This window comes from Tasmannia lanceolata, unplaced genomic scaffold, assembly GCF_043159265.1.
Source record: "Tasmannia lanceolata isolate RefF3 unplaced genomic scaffold, GAP_Taslan_0.1 ptg000002l, whole genome shotgun sequence".
Lineage (NCBI taxonomy): Eukaryota > Viridiplantae > Streptophyta > Magnoliopsida > Canellales > Winteraceae > Tasmannia > Tasmannia lanceolata.
Window position 1 is genome coordinate 58,321,982 of NW_027518679.1, and position 18,539 is coordinate 58,340,520.

Genomic DNA, 18,539 nt, shown 5'->3' on the forward strand with positions numbered 1-18,539 from the left:
TTTCCTCTACACACAGAGTTTTGTAAATCCAATATTCATGAAATGAAATATTTGTTTCCCTGCATTTGTATTGCTTTATTAAGACTCTAGTCATGGAAGTATGAAATAACTAGGGGCATCTTTTATGACTTGGCAAATCACGCCAAGTCATAAAAGCTGTCAAATCCGCAAGGACAATCAGAATAAACCAATGTCTCCAGCAAGTTGAGATGAGAGAGGCTCAAGCACATCTCGAGTCAGACCTCCAAATTCCTCGGCTAAGCCTACTCTATAGTCAGCTCATCAGCAAGGCTAGTCCCCAATGGAGTCTAGCATCTACCTCCCAGAGAGTTCGATGTCAACTGCTCAAAGCATTCAATCCCCAGCAAAACCCAATTCTTTAAAAAATGGTCAATATCCAAAATCCCAGGAAATCATGAGAGTCTGGTCCTCAGCAAGGAACTCGCACTCCTATTTTCTCGGCAAAAGACAAAGCAATTCCCAAAGGGATCAATCTGAATCAATCAATCGATCCAAATCAATCAATCAATCCAACAAGCATAAAAAAAAAAAAAAAGTTCCCGCTTCTTTGGAGAGACAAAGTAATCTCCAAAGAAATCAATCCAAATCCATCAATCCAAATCAATCAATTCAAATCAATCAATCAATCAAAAGCAGGAGAGTATCAATCTTTTCATAAGAGTTTTACTCCTCGATCAAATTTCCGTTGCTTGTTACTGCGTGAGGGTCCGCATAACAACGCTTTCCCCTTTGATTAGTGCGTGAGGGTTCCGCCTAATTAAAATTCCACCTTTTGTTACTGTGTGAGGGTTCCACATAACAAATTTCCGTCGCTTGTTACTGCGTGAGGGTCCGCATAACAACGCTTTCCCCTTTGATTAGTGCGTGAGGGTTCCGCCTAATTAAAATTCCACCTTTTGTTACTGTGTGAGGGTTCCACATAACAAATCTCCGTCGCTTGTTACTGCGTGAGGGTCCGCATAACAACGCTTTCCCCTTTGATTAGTGCGTGAGGGTTCCGCCTAATTAAAATTCCATCTTTTGTTACTGTGTGAGGGTTCCACATAACAAATTTCCGTCGCTTGTTACTGCGTGAGGGTCCGCATAACAACGCTTTCCCCTTTGATTAGTGCGTGAGGATTCCGCCTAATTAAAATTCCACCTTTTGTTACTGTGTGAGGGTTCCACATAACAAATTTCCGTCGCTTGTTACTGCGTGAGGGTCCGCATAACAAAGCTTTCCCCTTTGATTAGTGCGTGAGGATTCCGCCTAATTAAAATTCCACCTTTTGTTACTGTGTGAGGGTTCCACATAACAAATTTCCGTCGCTTGTTACTGCGTGAGGGTCCGCATAACAAAGCTTTCCCCTTCGATTAGTGCGTGAGGGTTCCGCCTAATTAAAGTTCCACCTTTTGTTACTGTGTGAGGGTTCCACACAACAAATTTCCATTGCTTGTTACTGCGTGAGGGTTCCGCATAGCAAAGCTTCCCTGTGGTTAGCGTGTGAAGGTTTCACCTAACCAAATCTTCCGTTAGTGCGCGAAGGTCCCGCCTAACTAAAAATTCTATTTTTCAGGGCATGAAAGTTCCGCCTGATTATTCCAGCCTCATCTTCAGTGCGTGTGGGTTCCGCCTGAGTGTTCAAAGTCCAAATTGCCATTCAATAAAAAAATCCAATCCCTTTTGTATCTTTTCATTTGAAATTTTGGGCCGATCAAAATGTGTTGTCTCTTCAGCTTTGGCATTCGTGCGACAAGCGCCCTCTGCCAAAGAGGGGCATCTGTAGACACCCCATTTTGACAAGACCATTTTCCCCAAAATCGAATAAATTCTCTAAATTGAATAAAATCCCAATCCCGAAGTTGAGTCGAGATCCCGGAACTGAATCTCAAAATTTTTGAAAAATCTACAAATGCCCATTTCCATATATTTTGGAAATCGTTTGAAAGCCTGGGTGATCTCTGAACCCCATTGCATTCCTCCGTTCAAATTGCCCTGATCCTCTTTCTCATTTTCGTAAAAGTTTGAAAGAGTTGCAAAGGACCCCTGGTTTTGGTAGTGGCACTCCATTGGGTTTCTTGAGTTTTAGTGTTTATCCGCGTACAATATTTTGATTTTTTTTTTCGCTAACTCGCCCTGTCGTAGTGTTTAAGGAGCTATTAAGGGGGTATCACATTTCCCAGGATGGCCCTCGCAAGCTAATTAAGGAAGAGGGACAGACGAGTTAGTGCGACTATTAAAATATAATTGTGCTCAAATCATTGCAAAGGATAAGTAATGATATATTTTATCCCTTCCTTTGCCCAAAACCACCCCTTGTTGCAAAAATAATAATATAGAATTCATTAGATGGGGGCTGCCCCATGAAAGAAGAGAGGGCAAATATATGTTGCTCTTTATAAAAAGCGGGTGGGATAGCCGAGCATGGGTGCCCATTAAAGCAAAAGAAGAAGAAGAAAAAGGGGGTAATAGGGATGTGGATAAAAGTGTAAAATCCTCCTCTCAGGAGGGCATTTTTGGAAGCTTGCATTTCTTTCTCTACAAGCCACAAGTATGGGCCATTGGATTAAGGAAGTGAGGTGTAGGGCTTAGATCAACTAGACACTCTAGATTTCTAGGGTTCCTAGGATAGAATTAGGGCAAGAGGGATAAGGAATCAAAGGCCATAGGATCAAGAAAGGTAGGAAATGGATGGCTGAGATTAGAGGAGGGTGGCAACCCTAACTATAAAAAATGGAAAATCTCGTGGGTAGAGAGAGGGGGGCCAAAATTTTTCTAAAGGAGAGAACAGGGAGGGAGCTGAAAAAAAGGGAGGAAAAACTCTTCCATTTCCACCGCCACCCTCAACCTCCTCCACCATCACCATCACTCTCTTCAACTCCTACATCCCCTCCCTCCACCATCAAGTATCCCTTCAAACCCTATCTTGATCTCCAATCCGACCACCTTCCTCAGCCTCCATGGATTCCGGCAATCTCACCGGAATCCGGTGACCTACCTCCGACCATCTCTCTCTCCTCCATTACCACTCTACCCTAGCCTATCAACCACCATCTACATCACAGCCACCTCCCTCTAAACCATCTCCTTCCAATCCCTCTTCCAATTTTGGCCACCGGAATCTAGCACCACCATTAAAAATAAAATAAAAAAAACAAACAAAAACAGAGAGAGGAAGGAGAAGGACACCACCACCAATCACCACCGCACTCCAACCTCTTTCTCCACGGCGCCACCACCAGCCACCACCCTCAACCTCCAACCCAAAACCCAAAACCTATTTCCACCCTAACACCACCCTTCGAAAATCCCCTCCCATCCTCCACCTTCACCTTCCTCACCTCAAAAAACCGAAACCCCTTTGTCTATACCTTCAAAAATTGAAACCCAAATCTGCCTTCTCCATTCCACCACCCCCAAATCCATTTCCCGGCCAACCACCGGCCGGCCACCACCGCCTCTCCATCTTCTCCAAACCGCCACCACCCTCACCATTTCTCCTTCAACAGCCACCATCAATCTCCCAACCACCACCCTCAGCCTCCCTTCAAAACCCTTCTAAAAAAAAGAAAGAGAGGGGAAAACCCATTTCTCTGCAAAACAGAGAGAGAGAGAGAGAGAAGGAGAGAGAGAGAGAAGGGAAAAAGGGTGTTGGGCTCGTCTTCTCCGGCCATCTCATCCGGCCGGTCACCCACCATCATCACCACCATCTTCCCCTTTTTCTTCTTCTTCTTCTCCTTCTTCCCGCCACCAGCTGAGCCACCTCCAACCGCCGGTCAACATCCTAACCGACCACACTCACATCTCCCCATCATCTCTACCACCGCCATCATAAATCGAATCACCATATCCGGTCAATCCGTTGCCACCGGCCTCAACCATTTTCCCAATTCAAGCTAACCCCATCTTTATCACCTCAATCTCACACCCTTAACCCATTTTCATTTCTTAACCCCTACTACCCGGGCCCAATTTCAAGCAAAACCCATTTCGTTCCCTTCAGCCATCCACCTTCAATTTCACCACCATCTTCCATCTTTGCCTCTTCACCCTCTACACTAAATCTTTTATTTATTTATTTTAGAACCCCCGTTTCCAAGCCGACCATCCCCCCATTCCCCTGATCCAAACCTACCTCAATCATACCCTCATTTTCGTCTCCACTACCATCACGATCGCTGTTTCTGCAAGTGGCCAGGAAAAAGAAGAAGATTCGGTCTCGAGCATAATACGAGTGCAGCACTGGAGGAGAAATCCCAGTATAAGCTTGCCAGAAAACTCAGCAACCAATACCACCCTCAACCGTTCCGGGTCCGTCGATCATCTTCAGTGAGCATTTTACGTCAGCAATTTTTGCAGCGAATTTTGACAGGTATTCAACCAATTATTATTTTCATTGATTTGTTTAAGAGTTCCATTGATTGATCACCTGAGTTGTGTTTGCTTGTCTAGAGTAGATGAAATCAAGTAAGAAATGAGATCAGTATAATAGCTTCTTTACTTGCATGCCATATTTGAAAGTAACCTTGGGTATTACATGAAAGAAAATGAGCACTTGATCTGAGAATCCAATGGTTTATAATCCTTGCCATGATGAAAACAGGGATGTGGTGTTTTTATTTTTTTTTGTTTTTGTCAAGCGTTTGAGGTTTCATTTCCGATCTCTAAAGCTCCCTCCCGTCTTAGGGATATTCATTAGAGTTCGGGTTTGTTACCAATGTTTAATATCTTCTTTGGGTTTTCGGAATTCGTCGGGTTAGGCGATGACGGAATTTTTCCTGAGCCAACCCCTTTCCCTTCTTATCCCCTTTCTTGTCCTAGGATTTTCTAGAGGGTTTAGGGATTCCACCTTCTTCAGGATCATTGCTTCTTACAGGGTTGGGGGTTTCTTTCCTTTCCTCAGTTTCGGGTCTTCTCTTCATACGTTCCTCGGGATTCTCTTTGCATTTCGGGATCCCATCGATTTTGGGAGCACATCGTCGGGTTTAGGGCGATGACGGACGGCAACCTCTTGAGCCAAACCCCTGTAGACACCCCATTTTGACCGTGCCCTAAACCCTTCCAGTTTTGCAAAAATCCCCATCAAATCAATGAGTTAGGGTCCCAAACTTAACCCTAGGCTAGCTTTGGGTCCCAGCTAGGTCCCCGCAAAATTTCGTCGAAATCCGATCGCGTTTGCCTAGCAAACGAGCTAAGACGGTGCTGTAGTGTAAATGCGCAGAAGGGGGGTGATTTATCCTGGGTGGGGCCGAACCTGGACCGAATGGGACAAAGGTTACGGGCGCGCCTTATCATTTTTGTGCGCCCATCAAATGGGGGTGCGGATATCAACAGGTTATTTTAACCTATATAAAAAAAAATCAAAAACGAAAGGAGGGGAGCTCATTTGCAAAAAAAAAAAAGATAGAGAGAGAGAGGAAGAGAAGAGCTCATTTATTAAAAAAAAAAAAAAAAAAACTGTGGGTCTTCATGTTTTCTTCTCCGATCGGATCTGCCGGATTTCGGTCGATTTCCGCCTTCTTCTTTTCCGATCATCCTCATCAAAGCTCCGAGCAAGCTCCGGCCACCTCCCGATCCAAGGCCCTAGATCTCATTTCTTCGTAGAAAGATCTCAGATCTGAGATCTGAGATCTGAGAACTCGCTAGCCTTCACTTTTTCCGGCAATTTATGCCGGAATCCGGCAATTAGATCATCATCTCCGGTGAGATTCGGCTGGGAATCCGAACAAATCTGCCAGCATCGCTCAGGTATTTTTTTATTCATTTATTTTTTAATTTTTTTTTATCGTTTCATCATTGCATGTTTGACTGTTCGAAGATTATTAATATTAAAATTGTTGAAATAGTAACAGCTGTTTGAATAGTAATAGGATTAAATTTTTATTTTCGTGCATAGTAAAGCTTGCGTGAACAGTACCAGGTCGATTAATATTATTAAATTATTATTTTCGTCGATTAATATTATTAAATTATTATTTTTGTCGGTGAGTAATTATTGTTTTTTGACCGTAATGATTATTTTATTTAAATTATTATTTTTGTCGGTTATTAATATTATTAAATTATTAATTTTTTTGACCGAGATGATTACTATTAATTAAGTATTATTATTTTTCTTTCGGTGGAATATTTAATTGTTATTTCGTTTCCAATTACCGAGGGACCCGCTGATGTGGGGCCCGCCGATGTGGGACCGCTTGTGTGGGGCCCGCTTGTGTGGGGCCCGCCGATGTGAGACCCGCCGATGTGGGACCCGCTTGTGTGGGACCCGCTTGTGTGGGACCCGCTGATGTGGGACCCGCTTGTGTGGGGCCTGTTTGTGTGGGGCCCGCCGATGTATGAATAGTACTTGATAGGTCCTACTGTGAATAGTAGTTTTGAATAGTACTTGGTAGGCCCACACAAGCGGGTCCCACATCAGCGGGTCCCACACAAGCGGGTCCCACACAAGCGGGTCCCACATCGGCGGGTCTCACATCGGCGGGCCCCACATCGGCGGGCCCCACACAAGCGGTCCCACATCGGCGGGCCCCACATCAGCGGGTCCCTCGGTAATTGGAAACGAAATAACAATTAAATATTCCACCGAAAGAAAAATAATAATACTTAATTAATAGTAATCATCTCGGTCAAAAAAAATAATAATTTAATAATATTAATAACCGACAAAAATAATAATTTAAATAAAATAATCATTACGGTCAAAAAACAATAATTACTCACCGACAAAAATAATAATTTAATAATATTAATCGACGAAAATAATAATTTAATAATATTAATCGACCTAGTACTGTTCACGCAAGCTTTACTATGCACGAAAATAAAAATTTAATCCTATTACTATTCAAACAGCTGTTACTATTTCAACAATTTTAATATTAATAATCTTCGAACAGTCAAACATGCAATGATGAAACGATAAAAAAAAATTAAAAAATAAATGAATAAAAAAATACCTGAGCGATGCTGGCAGATTTGTTCGGATTCCCAGCCGAATCTCACCGGAGATGATGATCTAATTGCCGGATTCCGGCATAAATTGCCGGAAAAAGTGAAGGCTAGCGAGTTCTCAGATCTCAGATCTCAGATCTCAGATCTGAGATCTTTCTACGAAGAAATGAGATCTAGGGCCTTGGATCGGGAGGTGGCCGGAGCTTGCTCGGAGCTTTGATGAGGATGATCGGAAAAGAAGAAGGCGGAAATCGACCGAAATCCGGCAGATCCGATCGGAGAAGAAAACATGAAGACCCACAGTTTTTTTTTTTTTTTTTTTAATAAATGAGCTCTTCTCTTCCTCTCTCTCTCTCTATCTTTTTTTTTTTGCAAATGAGCTCCCCCCCTTTCGTTTTTGATTTTTTTTTATATAGGTTAAAATAACCTGTTGATATCCGCACCCCCATTTGATGGGCGCACAAAAATGATAAGGCGCGCCCGTAACCTTTGTCCCATTCGGTCCAGGTTCGGCCCCACCCAGGATAAATCACCCCCCTTCTGCGCATTTACACTACAGCACCGTCTTAGCTCGTTTGCTAGGCAAACGCGATCGGATTTCGACGAAATTTTGCGGGGACCTAGCTGGGACCCAAAGCTAGCCTAGGGTTAAGTTTGGGACCCTAACTCATTGATTTGATGGGGATTTTTGCAAAACTGGAAGGGTTTAGGGCACGGTCAAAATGGGGTGTCTACAACCCCCTTTCGATCAAAATGGATAAAAATACATAAAAATCAAATAACAAAAAAAACCAAAAACATCAAAAAAGCAACAAAAGCGTTTTTCGAAAAGCTGTTTCGAACTACGTTGGCTTGATCCCTTTTCACAGGGTACGTAGGCAGCTTGGGATCGTCATCCCAAGTTCAGTCAAACTTTTCAATAAAATCATTTAAATCCTTCATAAAATCATTTCAGCATCTAAAAATATCTTTCAAGCTTTTTCTCAAAAATGCAAAAACCAAAATCGGCAAGGATGGTGATTGCCAGGTCACTCGGAGCCTTCTTTTCATTTCATTTCCGATGTTGATCGTGGTTTGCCGGCGTTATCGGTTTTCCGATGTTTTATCGGGTTTTGGGACGGGCGATGACGTAGCGTGGTCCCTTCACAGGGACTGTCCTCGCTGAGCCCAACGATAGGCTATGACGATCGTGAGACTTATCCGATTTTAGCGGATCAGGATCACTGAGCTCGATTCCTTTAGAATCGCTCCCTGAGTCTATCGTATGTCCCATTTTCTTTTCCCTGGCATCCTGGGTTTGCGCATACCGTCTATTTTCTGATTCCTTTCTTTCCTCGCGTCTTTTAGCTTATCATGTGTTTGTCTTTGGTTCCGTGTGTGTTTACTTTCAGCTTGCTTGTTCCTTGTGCGTTTAGTTTCACCTTCTTATTTACTTGCTTAGCTGTGACATTTATTGGCTTACTTATCATGATCATATGCTTAGCTGTAGATATTTACCGCTTTTCTGCTTATCATATCTGATATTACTTGCTTAGCTGTAGTTGTGCATGCGGATGTTATTGCTTTCCTAGATGTGATGGGTTAGGATTAGATGCGGTGAGTTAGGATTTGGATGTTTATTTTCTTCTGCCCATCCCCGGGTCATGCATGCATAGATAGACGTTTTCTCGGGGATACTCGTTCCCATTTCACATGATTTTAGCCCAAAACTCTTCAAAATTAATTAAAAATGGCATAAGAGACCAGGTGTTTGCACTTGGGCGAATTGGGGGCGCTTAACACCTTCCCCATTCGTCATCAGGCACGAACTTTTGTATCTCTGGTTATCCGTTGCAACAGAGTATTTCATGGGATCCAGGGCCTACTTCCCTGGATGGCGACTCTTCTTTGTTATAGGTACATCTCGGTTTCGGGCTAGTCCTTGAATCGAGAGGTATCTCATTTACATCGCCACGCATGCTGTGAGTGGCACCATTTCGAGAGTTCCTGGGTAGAGCTCTCCTTCACATTGTGGAGATCTTTGAGGATCGACGGGGGACCTCGTGTCCCTCGCCACATTCGTCCTCAGGATCGGGGTCCACAGAGGGGTTTTGTTCTTTATGTATCATATTCTTTGATAATAGTTACACATTAAGGAATTGCTAGCGTCCATCGCAAAAGGCTTTTCGCCTGTTGCACATCAGACCAGCTCGTTAATGAAGACAATAGCTTTTGTCTCCATTCAAGAGGTGGCGGGTCAAAAGCCTTTTGCGATGGAGTTTAGCAAATCCCTATACATTATATTTGTGTATGCAATTTTGATTAGTTTTATTGTTTGCAAGCATTATTATACACATAAATTAAACATAGATAAATTTTTAATTTAGTTGAAGAAAATGCATAGAGACACACTAATAGTGGACTGCCATTCTATCTCTTTTTTAAAAAATTAATTGTTTACTTAGCTTAGTGGGACATAATAGGACACTCCGATGGACGGTCCGAATTAAAATGGATCGTGATCATGACGTGGAAAGTGGGATCCGACTCCGACCCGACCGATAAGGAATTTGAATAGATCGTGACTGTGACATAGGTGGATCTGTTGACACCCCTAGTGGTTGCTATGTATGCTGAGAAAAAGGCTAGTCAATAGAGGTAGGTTTTCCTCATAAAGTCTCTTGGTCAAGAGTTGTCATATCACGTATAATATATAGGTCATGTGTAGTCCAGCATTTTTCAAAACGTACTGTACGGCTTTCACCATAGGATTATCCAACCGGTCCATTTGATGGGCCACAACGTAAATAGGTTGTGCCTAAAACATCATTTCAATAGGATGTTCCTAGCGCCACGATCTATAAAGAACTGCATATTATGGAAACCTTATAGATTGGAGGGTTGGGATAATCCAATGGAAATGTTTTTTGGGACAACATATTTAAATTGTGGCCCATCAAATGGATGGCTTAGGATCATCATATGGTGCAAGACATACAATACTTTTTGAAAAATATTGGGCTCTACGGGCTTACACATATGTGATAGGGCTTGGGTGCAACTTGGGACAGACCCGAGGTAGCGTTCCGTCAACCCTAACTAGACTCAACCAAAGCCTTGAGTCGAGGAGGGTTAACGTTAACCCATCAGGCCTCTAAATCTCTCAACCCTAACACAGCATGCCCTTTTTTCCCAAATCGGGTCTGTTAAGAGGATGTGTTATTTTTATCTTTTCACCTCGTTAGGTTAGCTATGTATATATGCTAACTTCTCTCTGTGGACCGTAATATAGAAAACTCTTTCTCCCTTCTCTCAATCGTACACATATCTCTCCCTCCCTCCATCTCTCTAAGGCAACATGGTCAGGTTGGGTTCGGGTTGTCTTGTAACAAAAACAAAAGCATAACTAGAAGATTTTGAAAATTACAATAAAATTAGAGGTCGGGTCCAAGTTCAGGCTGGGTTGGGTTGTCCAAGGATTCAACCCTAATCCAGCCTGAAATTAAATCGGGCTGGCTTTTCCCAACGCTACCCTAACCCAATCCGAGCCGACCTGAAATCAGATTGAATACATTGGATAGCTCGGATTGAAGATGGCCGAAGTTGCATATCCCTAATGTGTGAATGCATCAAAAAATTGACCTCCATTAGATAATTCTAAGCCTTTAAATGAACAGCTGGAAAATAAAAACAAAATGGCTTACACTAATCAGAAAAAACCTCGACAAATCAAAGGGATAGAATAATTTCACGAGGTTCATTTTGGTTCATCGTCCATCCATACAGATATATAGTTTAAATCATTGAACAAGTAGCTTTCACTTGCATTCATTTGTTTTGAACGAAAAATTTGTGCATGCATCACATAACAACTCTACAAAACATGATCATATCATAATACGCACTTTGTTATCATAAATCAAATCTTAAGCACAAATAAGAATGGGAGATGATTTTTTCACCCCCCCTTAGGAGGGATGCACATGCACCCCACTTATCGTGAATTGTGGGCAGCTTTAACGCTTTTTGACGTCAAATCATGTTAAAAGGGGGGCGCATCCCTCCTACAGGGGATGAAAAAATCATTGCCCAAAAGAATTCATAAGGGCTTTAATTTGTTCAGCAAAAGACAAAAGAGTTTATTCAAAACTTAGCCTAAGCTTAGGCACATAAAACAATTCGATCCATTCTAACCACCCCTTTAAACCCATGTAGATTGTGACTTCTAGATATTATTTTATAAGGGAAAAAATATAAGCGTGGGGCTCGATCTTTGTCAATTTATTTATAGTACTCTAGAAAATGCAGTCTTTGATGAAGCCCACAGACAGAGACAAATCCATGGACCTTCTACTCTTTTAATGCTTTCCCCCATTTTCCATCTCCTTCATTTTCATCATTTACTGGGGTGAAGGTTGATTGTGGGTCCTCTTTTTTTCTTTTCGTTTTTCCCCTAAGGCTCCATTTCTTTCGACATTAAATGGGCGTAAAATTATTTTATGCCCATTTTTTAGTGAAAAAAAGACTCAAAATTTATTATTTTACGCCCATTTTACGCCGAAAGAAATGAAGCCTGTGTTGTTTGTTTATTGATGAGGGGTATTCTATTTTCAGGTTTATCATAAGCAACCTCTAGAAGCTGCTTAAATTCTTTTGTCTTAGACCTTAAACAACAATTTGCAACATATTTTAGTGGCCAAAACCATTGTTAGAAATGAATGGAATCTTTGAAAGTTTTGAGATGAATTCTTCAGTGTAAATCCCTAATTTTCTCTACATGGGCCCACAATTAGAGCTTTGAAATGAAGTCCATATGGGTGCCACGTCATTTTTGACAAGTTGGCCAATTAAAATTAAGTAGACAGAAAGTGATGCCTGTGGCCCAATAGCACCTGAACACTTGTCGCAATCGAAATAGACATAAATTAAGTTGATCTGGGCCCCCTTAACACTTGCCCTATCGAAAGAGACACCTCCAAAGAGGTCCCCATCAGTAGACGAATCCGGTTTGGTTTTGACAGGTGGCACTCTTAGTAATGGGGGATAGCTGAGCAACTACTACTAGTTTTACATATTATTCACTTTAGGTGAAGGGTATGTGTCTAAGCATGTAGAGAGATTGATTGAGTAGATAAGATCTAAAATATAGAAGGAACTACTCCATGATTGAATGTAAAGAAGATAAAGAAGTTGATGAAATTGATAGAAGGAACCCATTGGTAACTTTTTCAAGTAAATTGAAGTGCATAAAAAGAAAGATGGGAATATCTATACTCTAAATATGCACACACATATTCTCCTTGGCACTATTCAAAAGGTGAGAGGAGAAGAAGTAAGAACTCTTTATTTGTCTGAAAATTAGGCAAAAAAGAGAGATGGGTGATGCCTTATCTTGAGTTTCTATCAGAACTTAGGGATGGGATATACCTTTAACTTTTTAGGAAATTGATGTGCATTTCAAAAGACGAGGCAGAGCATCTATCCCATTTTAAGTATACCATATTATCATTGCCACTCCTCAAAAGATTGGAGATAAAAGGTGGTAGGAGTTTTTTCTTTTTCCTAATCAAGATCAGGGCAAGATTTTCCCTTTTAGATTTGCAAAATTGAAGGATTAGATTATGGGGAATGATATTTCCACTATCTTTTTTTTATTGTTTTCTGAAGATAACATCACTTTTCAAGAATAAAAAAACAAACAGAAGGGGTGTGGAAATGCAATCAATTTTGGGAAAAGACAACTATAAGGAGTGGAAATGCTGGAAAAGAAGAGGACGTATCTTTTTCTTAGATTATAGTCATGTTAAATGATGGGTATTTTTTCTCTTTACTTATTTTAGTTTTCTTTCATGTGTGTTCATGTGTGTGTGCTTTTTGGTGGTGTCTACTCTGTGGTCCTCTCAACCTTTAAGTGGGCCCATAGGGGAGGGTCCTATCGTCGAATCATCATCATTGGCAAAGACAGAGTGACAAGTGGCAATCAATCTAGTGGGCCATGGTGGGGCCCACATGTGAATGATTACATGAATTTGATTAAGAGCACCCCCTCTTTGTCATTCATTGCTCAACCCCTCTCCTTTAAGAAAGCAACAGGCACCATGAGTGAAAGAACAATGAGGTAAAGAGCTCACATAAGAGGGCCCCATCTTCCACTCCACTCCACTCCAAATCATGGGTCCTCTTCCTTCATCTTTTAGCTTATATTGTCATGAAACAGCTTTGTTTTCTACCGTCTTGCCTTAAAAACTAGGGTTAGAAATGGGAGTCTCCCAAGGAGTGAGATCATGGCAATACTAAAGCAAACCACTTACCCACTCTACCTAAAAGAAAGACAAAAAGAAAATGATATCCACACCTCTTGTTTAATAATGGTATTCATTACTTTTTTGTTGGCTGAAGCTAGCTTCCTAGGAATTGTAATATAAAACTATAAAGCAAAGAGAAGAGTGCCATTACCAAAACTGGAGAGTGGGAATATCATTTCCCAACAAGGGCAGAGAGAGAAAAAACTCTCCCACTTGATTTTACCGATCAAAAATCAAGGTGGTAGATATTTTCTCTCTCCGCCCTTTACATATAAAGGGCGGCCACCATATAATTTCTCACACTTACTTCAACAAGGGTTAGTTCCTAGTTCCTAGTAAAGCTCTATAGTATATACTTTTGCTCTATGATGTCGACATTATGACTTTTGATTCTACCATAGTACCATTTGAGTCTTTGCTAGGGTTAATTTATCAAATGGGTAATTAACTAGGGTTATTTTAATAAGAGAATTACAATTCCTAGGGTAGCTTGTAGATTCTCTGTTTTTAAATATGCTGTCATGGTCATTTTGAACCACTGCCCATAATTAAAATCTAAAAAGGGCCAAATTATAGCCTAATTGGAATTAGTTGTATGTCCAAAATGCATCCTCTGAACCGAATAAGGAAATGTATTTTTCTCGTAAGAGGCTATACATCAAATGATGGTGTATACACTACAATCTGATCATTCTGCTTCAGCTAATATCCATCTTTGACTCAGTGAAACCATAGTTTGAGTTGTTTCTTCAACATCAGTTGGTTCAGATCTTTACTTAGTTTCACCCAAGCTTCATCCCGATCATGGATAGATCAACAAGTTTCAGGTCTATAGTGACAATTGCCCTATGAGGACTCATTTTCACTATGTCTCCGATGGGTTCGCTTAACCAAGTCATTGGTCACACACTGCTCATTCATTAAGATGCTCTATAATTATCATAGCGCATCAACTTCATATTTAATTAATTAATAAGACAATCAATATTATTTTTTTAGTGTGGCCCAACAAATGAACAGTTTGGATCATCCTATGAAGTGGGCCTCACTGTACTTTTTGAAAAATACCAGACTTCAAGCGTACACAACACAGGGTATTAAAACTCATAATAAAATCCATATCCTGACTAAACAAAGGTTGGATTCCTTTCAATAATATCACTTAACCACACATAAACCGTAGTTAGAGTTTATGGCATAATGTGTACAAAATACAAATAATTAACCCTAGCTTAAGGATGATATTCTCAACGTGAACTGAATTAAGGCCTAATTTTTTATGTAATCTTCGCAGTCCTCGCCTTGATTTTTCCATTTGAATTATATTTTTCTGTCGCATCATGAACCTTATAATAACAATGGATCAAATCATCGTTTTATAGTCGAAAATTTGAGTCGATAAAGATTTTTCAAACCAAAAATAGAATTCCTCTTTATCTTTAAGTTTTTCCTTTCTGTTTCATCCGGCACAGCTACATCTTTATACCACCAGGAACGGGGAAAAAAAATTCTAAGGAATCAAAAAAATTAAAAAATTAGATCTATGTCCAACGGATCACACCTACCAAGAAAAAGTAATTGGAACCATTAACTATTGTGAATTCATGAACGGTTCTTGAGTTTGGATCTCCAATCTTGTTTCCTTAATATAGCGGCATAAGAAAATAAAATTGGCTTCGGTTGGATAGTAGTGACGAAATCGAGCGCTAACTCCCATTTCTATTTCTTATTGAATTAACCGATCGACTTGCTATCAGACATTTATTTTGATTCTGTCATATTCGCAAAAAAATTATTTGGAAATTATTGGCAACTTGTGATGTCACTATAAATTGATTTATTAGCTATATATCAGTAATATACATAGGTAATAAATGCACTTGCAATAAATTTAAGAATAGTTTAGCATACATGAAAGCTTTGTTGATGAGAAAGGGGACATTATTTTTGTAATTTTCTGGGACTTTAAAAATCTCTATATTTTCTGTCTGTAGGGCCCGCTATTGTTCTGGATGCCGTACCAAGTGAACTGAAATACACGTGTACGGAGATGATTGACCTTCTCGAATGTATGTCGCATCGAGATCTCGAATCTGAGCCGTCCAAGCACCGACTCGTTGCCCAGAATATTTTAGAGTCACGCGTGGGGTAAAATAAAAGTGAGATAGGTAAAACCGGAATTTACCAACCAAACCGCGTAGAAATGCGAGCTCAGTCCCGGCAAAAAGGCAAAAGTAAAGGGGCCCACTTGTCCTTTCATAATTTCTTATTTATTAGTACAGATATACACCAATAGTTTACAAGACATTCTAAGTCTAACCCATGTTTTGTCTAGGTAGGGGGCCAGGACACTTTGATGGACGGTCCAATTCAGAATCGATCGTGACCGATCCAGAGAAAGATCTGATCTGGATCCGAATGGATCGTGACCCCCCGTCCGAATTGGAGCCGTTGGCATCGCTACCCAAGTGTGTTTTTCATTGCAATTCAGCTGGGAATCATCGAGTTGTAAATATTTAGGGCAAGAGCCTATTATGTTTGGCTAATCTGTTTTAGGTCGGAAGAAATAATGACAAAATTTCCTTTGGGCTTAAAAAGTCTGTATCCAAAGAAAAAAAAACCCAAATGACTTTGTATTCAAGAAAAGACAAGCAAGAGGGGTGAAAATACAATCTTTTTTTTTCTCGAATGCTCTCTTTCTTTCGACGTAAAATGGACGTAAATCAAACAGATTTGAAATGAAAAATCTTCTAAAATGGGGCTCCATTTTGAAAGGAAAAACTATGATGGCAAATGAACAAAATAACCCTCGATTAAGGGTTAGATTTTTAAATAGAGAAATTATATGGTGGCCTACGGCCAAGTCCCGTGAAGGTGGTACGATGGAAGTACCATCCTTGATATTTGATCCAACAGCAGCCTCTTAAAAAGTCAAATAGCAAGGGTGGTACCGCTATGACTGTACTTGACGGTCGGGCACCATATAAAAACTCTTTTAAATAAATGTCAAGTCAACTAAACCCGTCATTTGTCGCAGTACATGACAAACACTGACATGGGCCACTCCACTTGACCGGCACAGTATCAGAGGAAAATCCGGTCAGTGAAAGATGATCTGCCACTCGTCGAAAAGCCGATCTAACATCTACATTAGATTTTAGATCTATTTTCCAGCAGTCGATGGACCACCTTTCATTTTCTAGACTTTCCTCCATCACCGTATTGGTTGGACATTAAGGGCACATTTGGCTACCATGAATTTATTTGCATGATAAATCAGCTTCTTGGTGAGGGAGGCTGAGAGAGGGATTTGTTTTCTGGAACACGAGAGGGACTCTGTGAGGAGAGGGCAAGAAAAGCCTGAAAAATCAGGAAACCAAAAACTCCACTCCAAATGTGATCCACTTTTTCCCGATTTTTTAGCCACTTACTCACCCTCATGTCAATCCTATCCTCTCAAATCTCTCCTTCTTCCACCTTCCCTACTCCTCTCACACCACTTGGAGACTCTGATTTATCATGAAAACAAATTTTCCGGTAGCAAGACATGGCCCAAGGGCACATTTGGCTACCATGAATTTTTTTTATGATAAACTAGTATCTCCAAGAGAGAGAGAGAGAGAGAGAGAGAGAGAGAGAGAGAGAAGTGGCTAAAAATCAGGAAACAAAGATCAAGAAACTAGTGTCTCAAGTGGTGAGAAGTGGATAAAAATTAGGAAACAAAACACTCTACTCAAAACAGGTTAGGCTTTTTCTTGATTTTTAGCCACTTCTCACACTCAATCCCAATCTCAATCTCAATCGTGCTCACTCAAATCTCTCTCCTCCCACCTGCCTTACCCCTCTCTCACCACTTGGAGACACTAATTTATCATGAAAAAAAAAATTCCTTGGTGCCACTCATGGCCTAAGATTCCGGCAGGCATAGGTCTTTACAGAAGTGATATATCCGCCCCTTTTTTTCTTGGACAATCCCCTTTAGTGTATTTATGACTGCTCCATTACACTAGAGGAGGCTGTCGCAGGTAAAAAAAAAAGGGGGGATAAACATTTCATTTCCCTAAAATAGAGGTGCTTTGATCATTTGGCTAGAGCCTAAATTTATCTCAACTTTTGGTGTCCTCTCTCTGTCTCTTTGTGCACTTGGTCCTAAGGAAGAATCCCTTTCATTTAGCAAATGGTTCCCATTTTGCTGAGAGCTCTTTTTCCGAAAAGACAAGGGAAAGGGATGTAAACGGTGAGAAATGCTCTGTTTTTTCTTTGTACTGAAAATCTGTGGGCGATGATATTTTCACTCCCCCTGAATTACGAAAGCGCACCGTATAACGTTATTTGACGTTAAAAGGCATTAAAGTTGCCTACTTTTCACGTCAAATCACGTTGTCAGGGGAGTGCGTGCGTAATCAAGGGGGAGTGAAATATCATCTCCCAAAATGTAACTGAGGGGGGAGTGGTAAAGAGCAGGGTTTTCTTTTTTTCTGCAATTGAAGTCTTCTACTATGTTTTATTTGAAAAAAGAGTCTTCTAGCTTGACAATTTTCAAATAGAGTCATAGCCTTTGAAAGAATTTTACAAACGAGTTCATGGGACCTACCATGCACATGGGCTCAGGTGAAGATCGTGGGACCTACTCATCAAAATATGAGGCAAAATGATGGGTCCCAACTGATGGTTTGAATTAAGCTGGTGGGACCCACTTTATCAAAACATGACGGGTATTTTAGTCTCTTACAAAGTAAATTTTATCTTTTCACATATAAGGGCATTTTGGAATTTTGTGAGATAATTTTTTAGTTTTTAAAACATGGGAATTTTGGTCACAAATTGATGTAAAAATTCTCTCAAACTTGATGCCTTTATCTGAAAATTGTCAAACTAGAAGGCTGTTTTTGCAAATAAAGCAAAGTAGAGAACTACTTTTACAACAACAAAAAAAAAAAAAACCCCTTAAAATACCGATTGTACGGGTAGCGAGAATAAACGCAGCGTGTCGTCGTCAACTTCTGAGTGTGTGTTTATATTCGCATTCAGTGATGTAAAAACTGGAAGACTGCAGTGCTGAAACTGAAAACAGCAGTATTTCTCTTCAAAGGTTTAAAAAAGAGAGGAGAAAAGTACGTAATGAGGGCTACTGTTTGGGAAAATTGTGGATTACGGGCTCTTTTTAAAACAAGAATGAAACACAGGCTAATCTTTAAAATCGGGTGGTCAAAAGACCCTGATACCCTTCTGACACGGACAAGTCCTCCGTTTTCATTACTGCCTCTTAAATTAGTGCGCTTCACGAGGCTTCTTTTGGC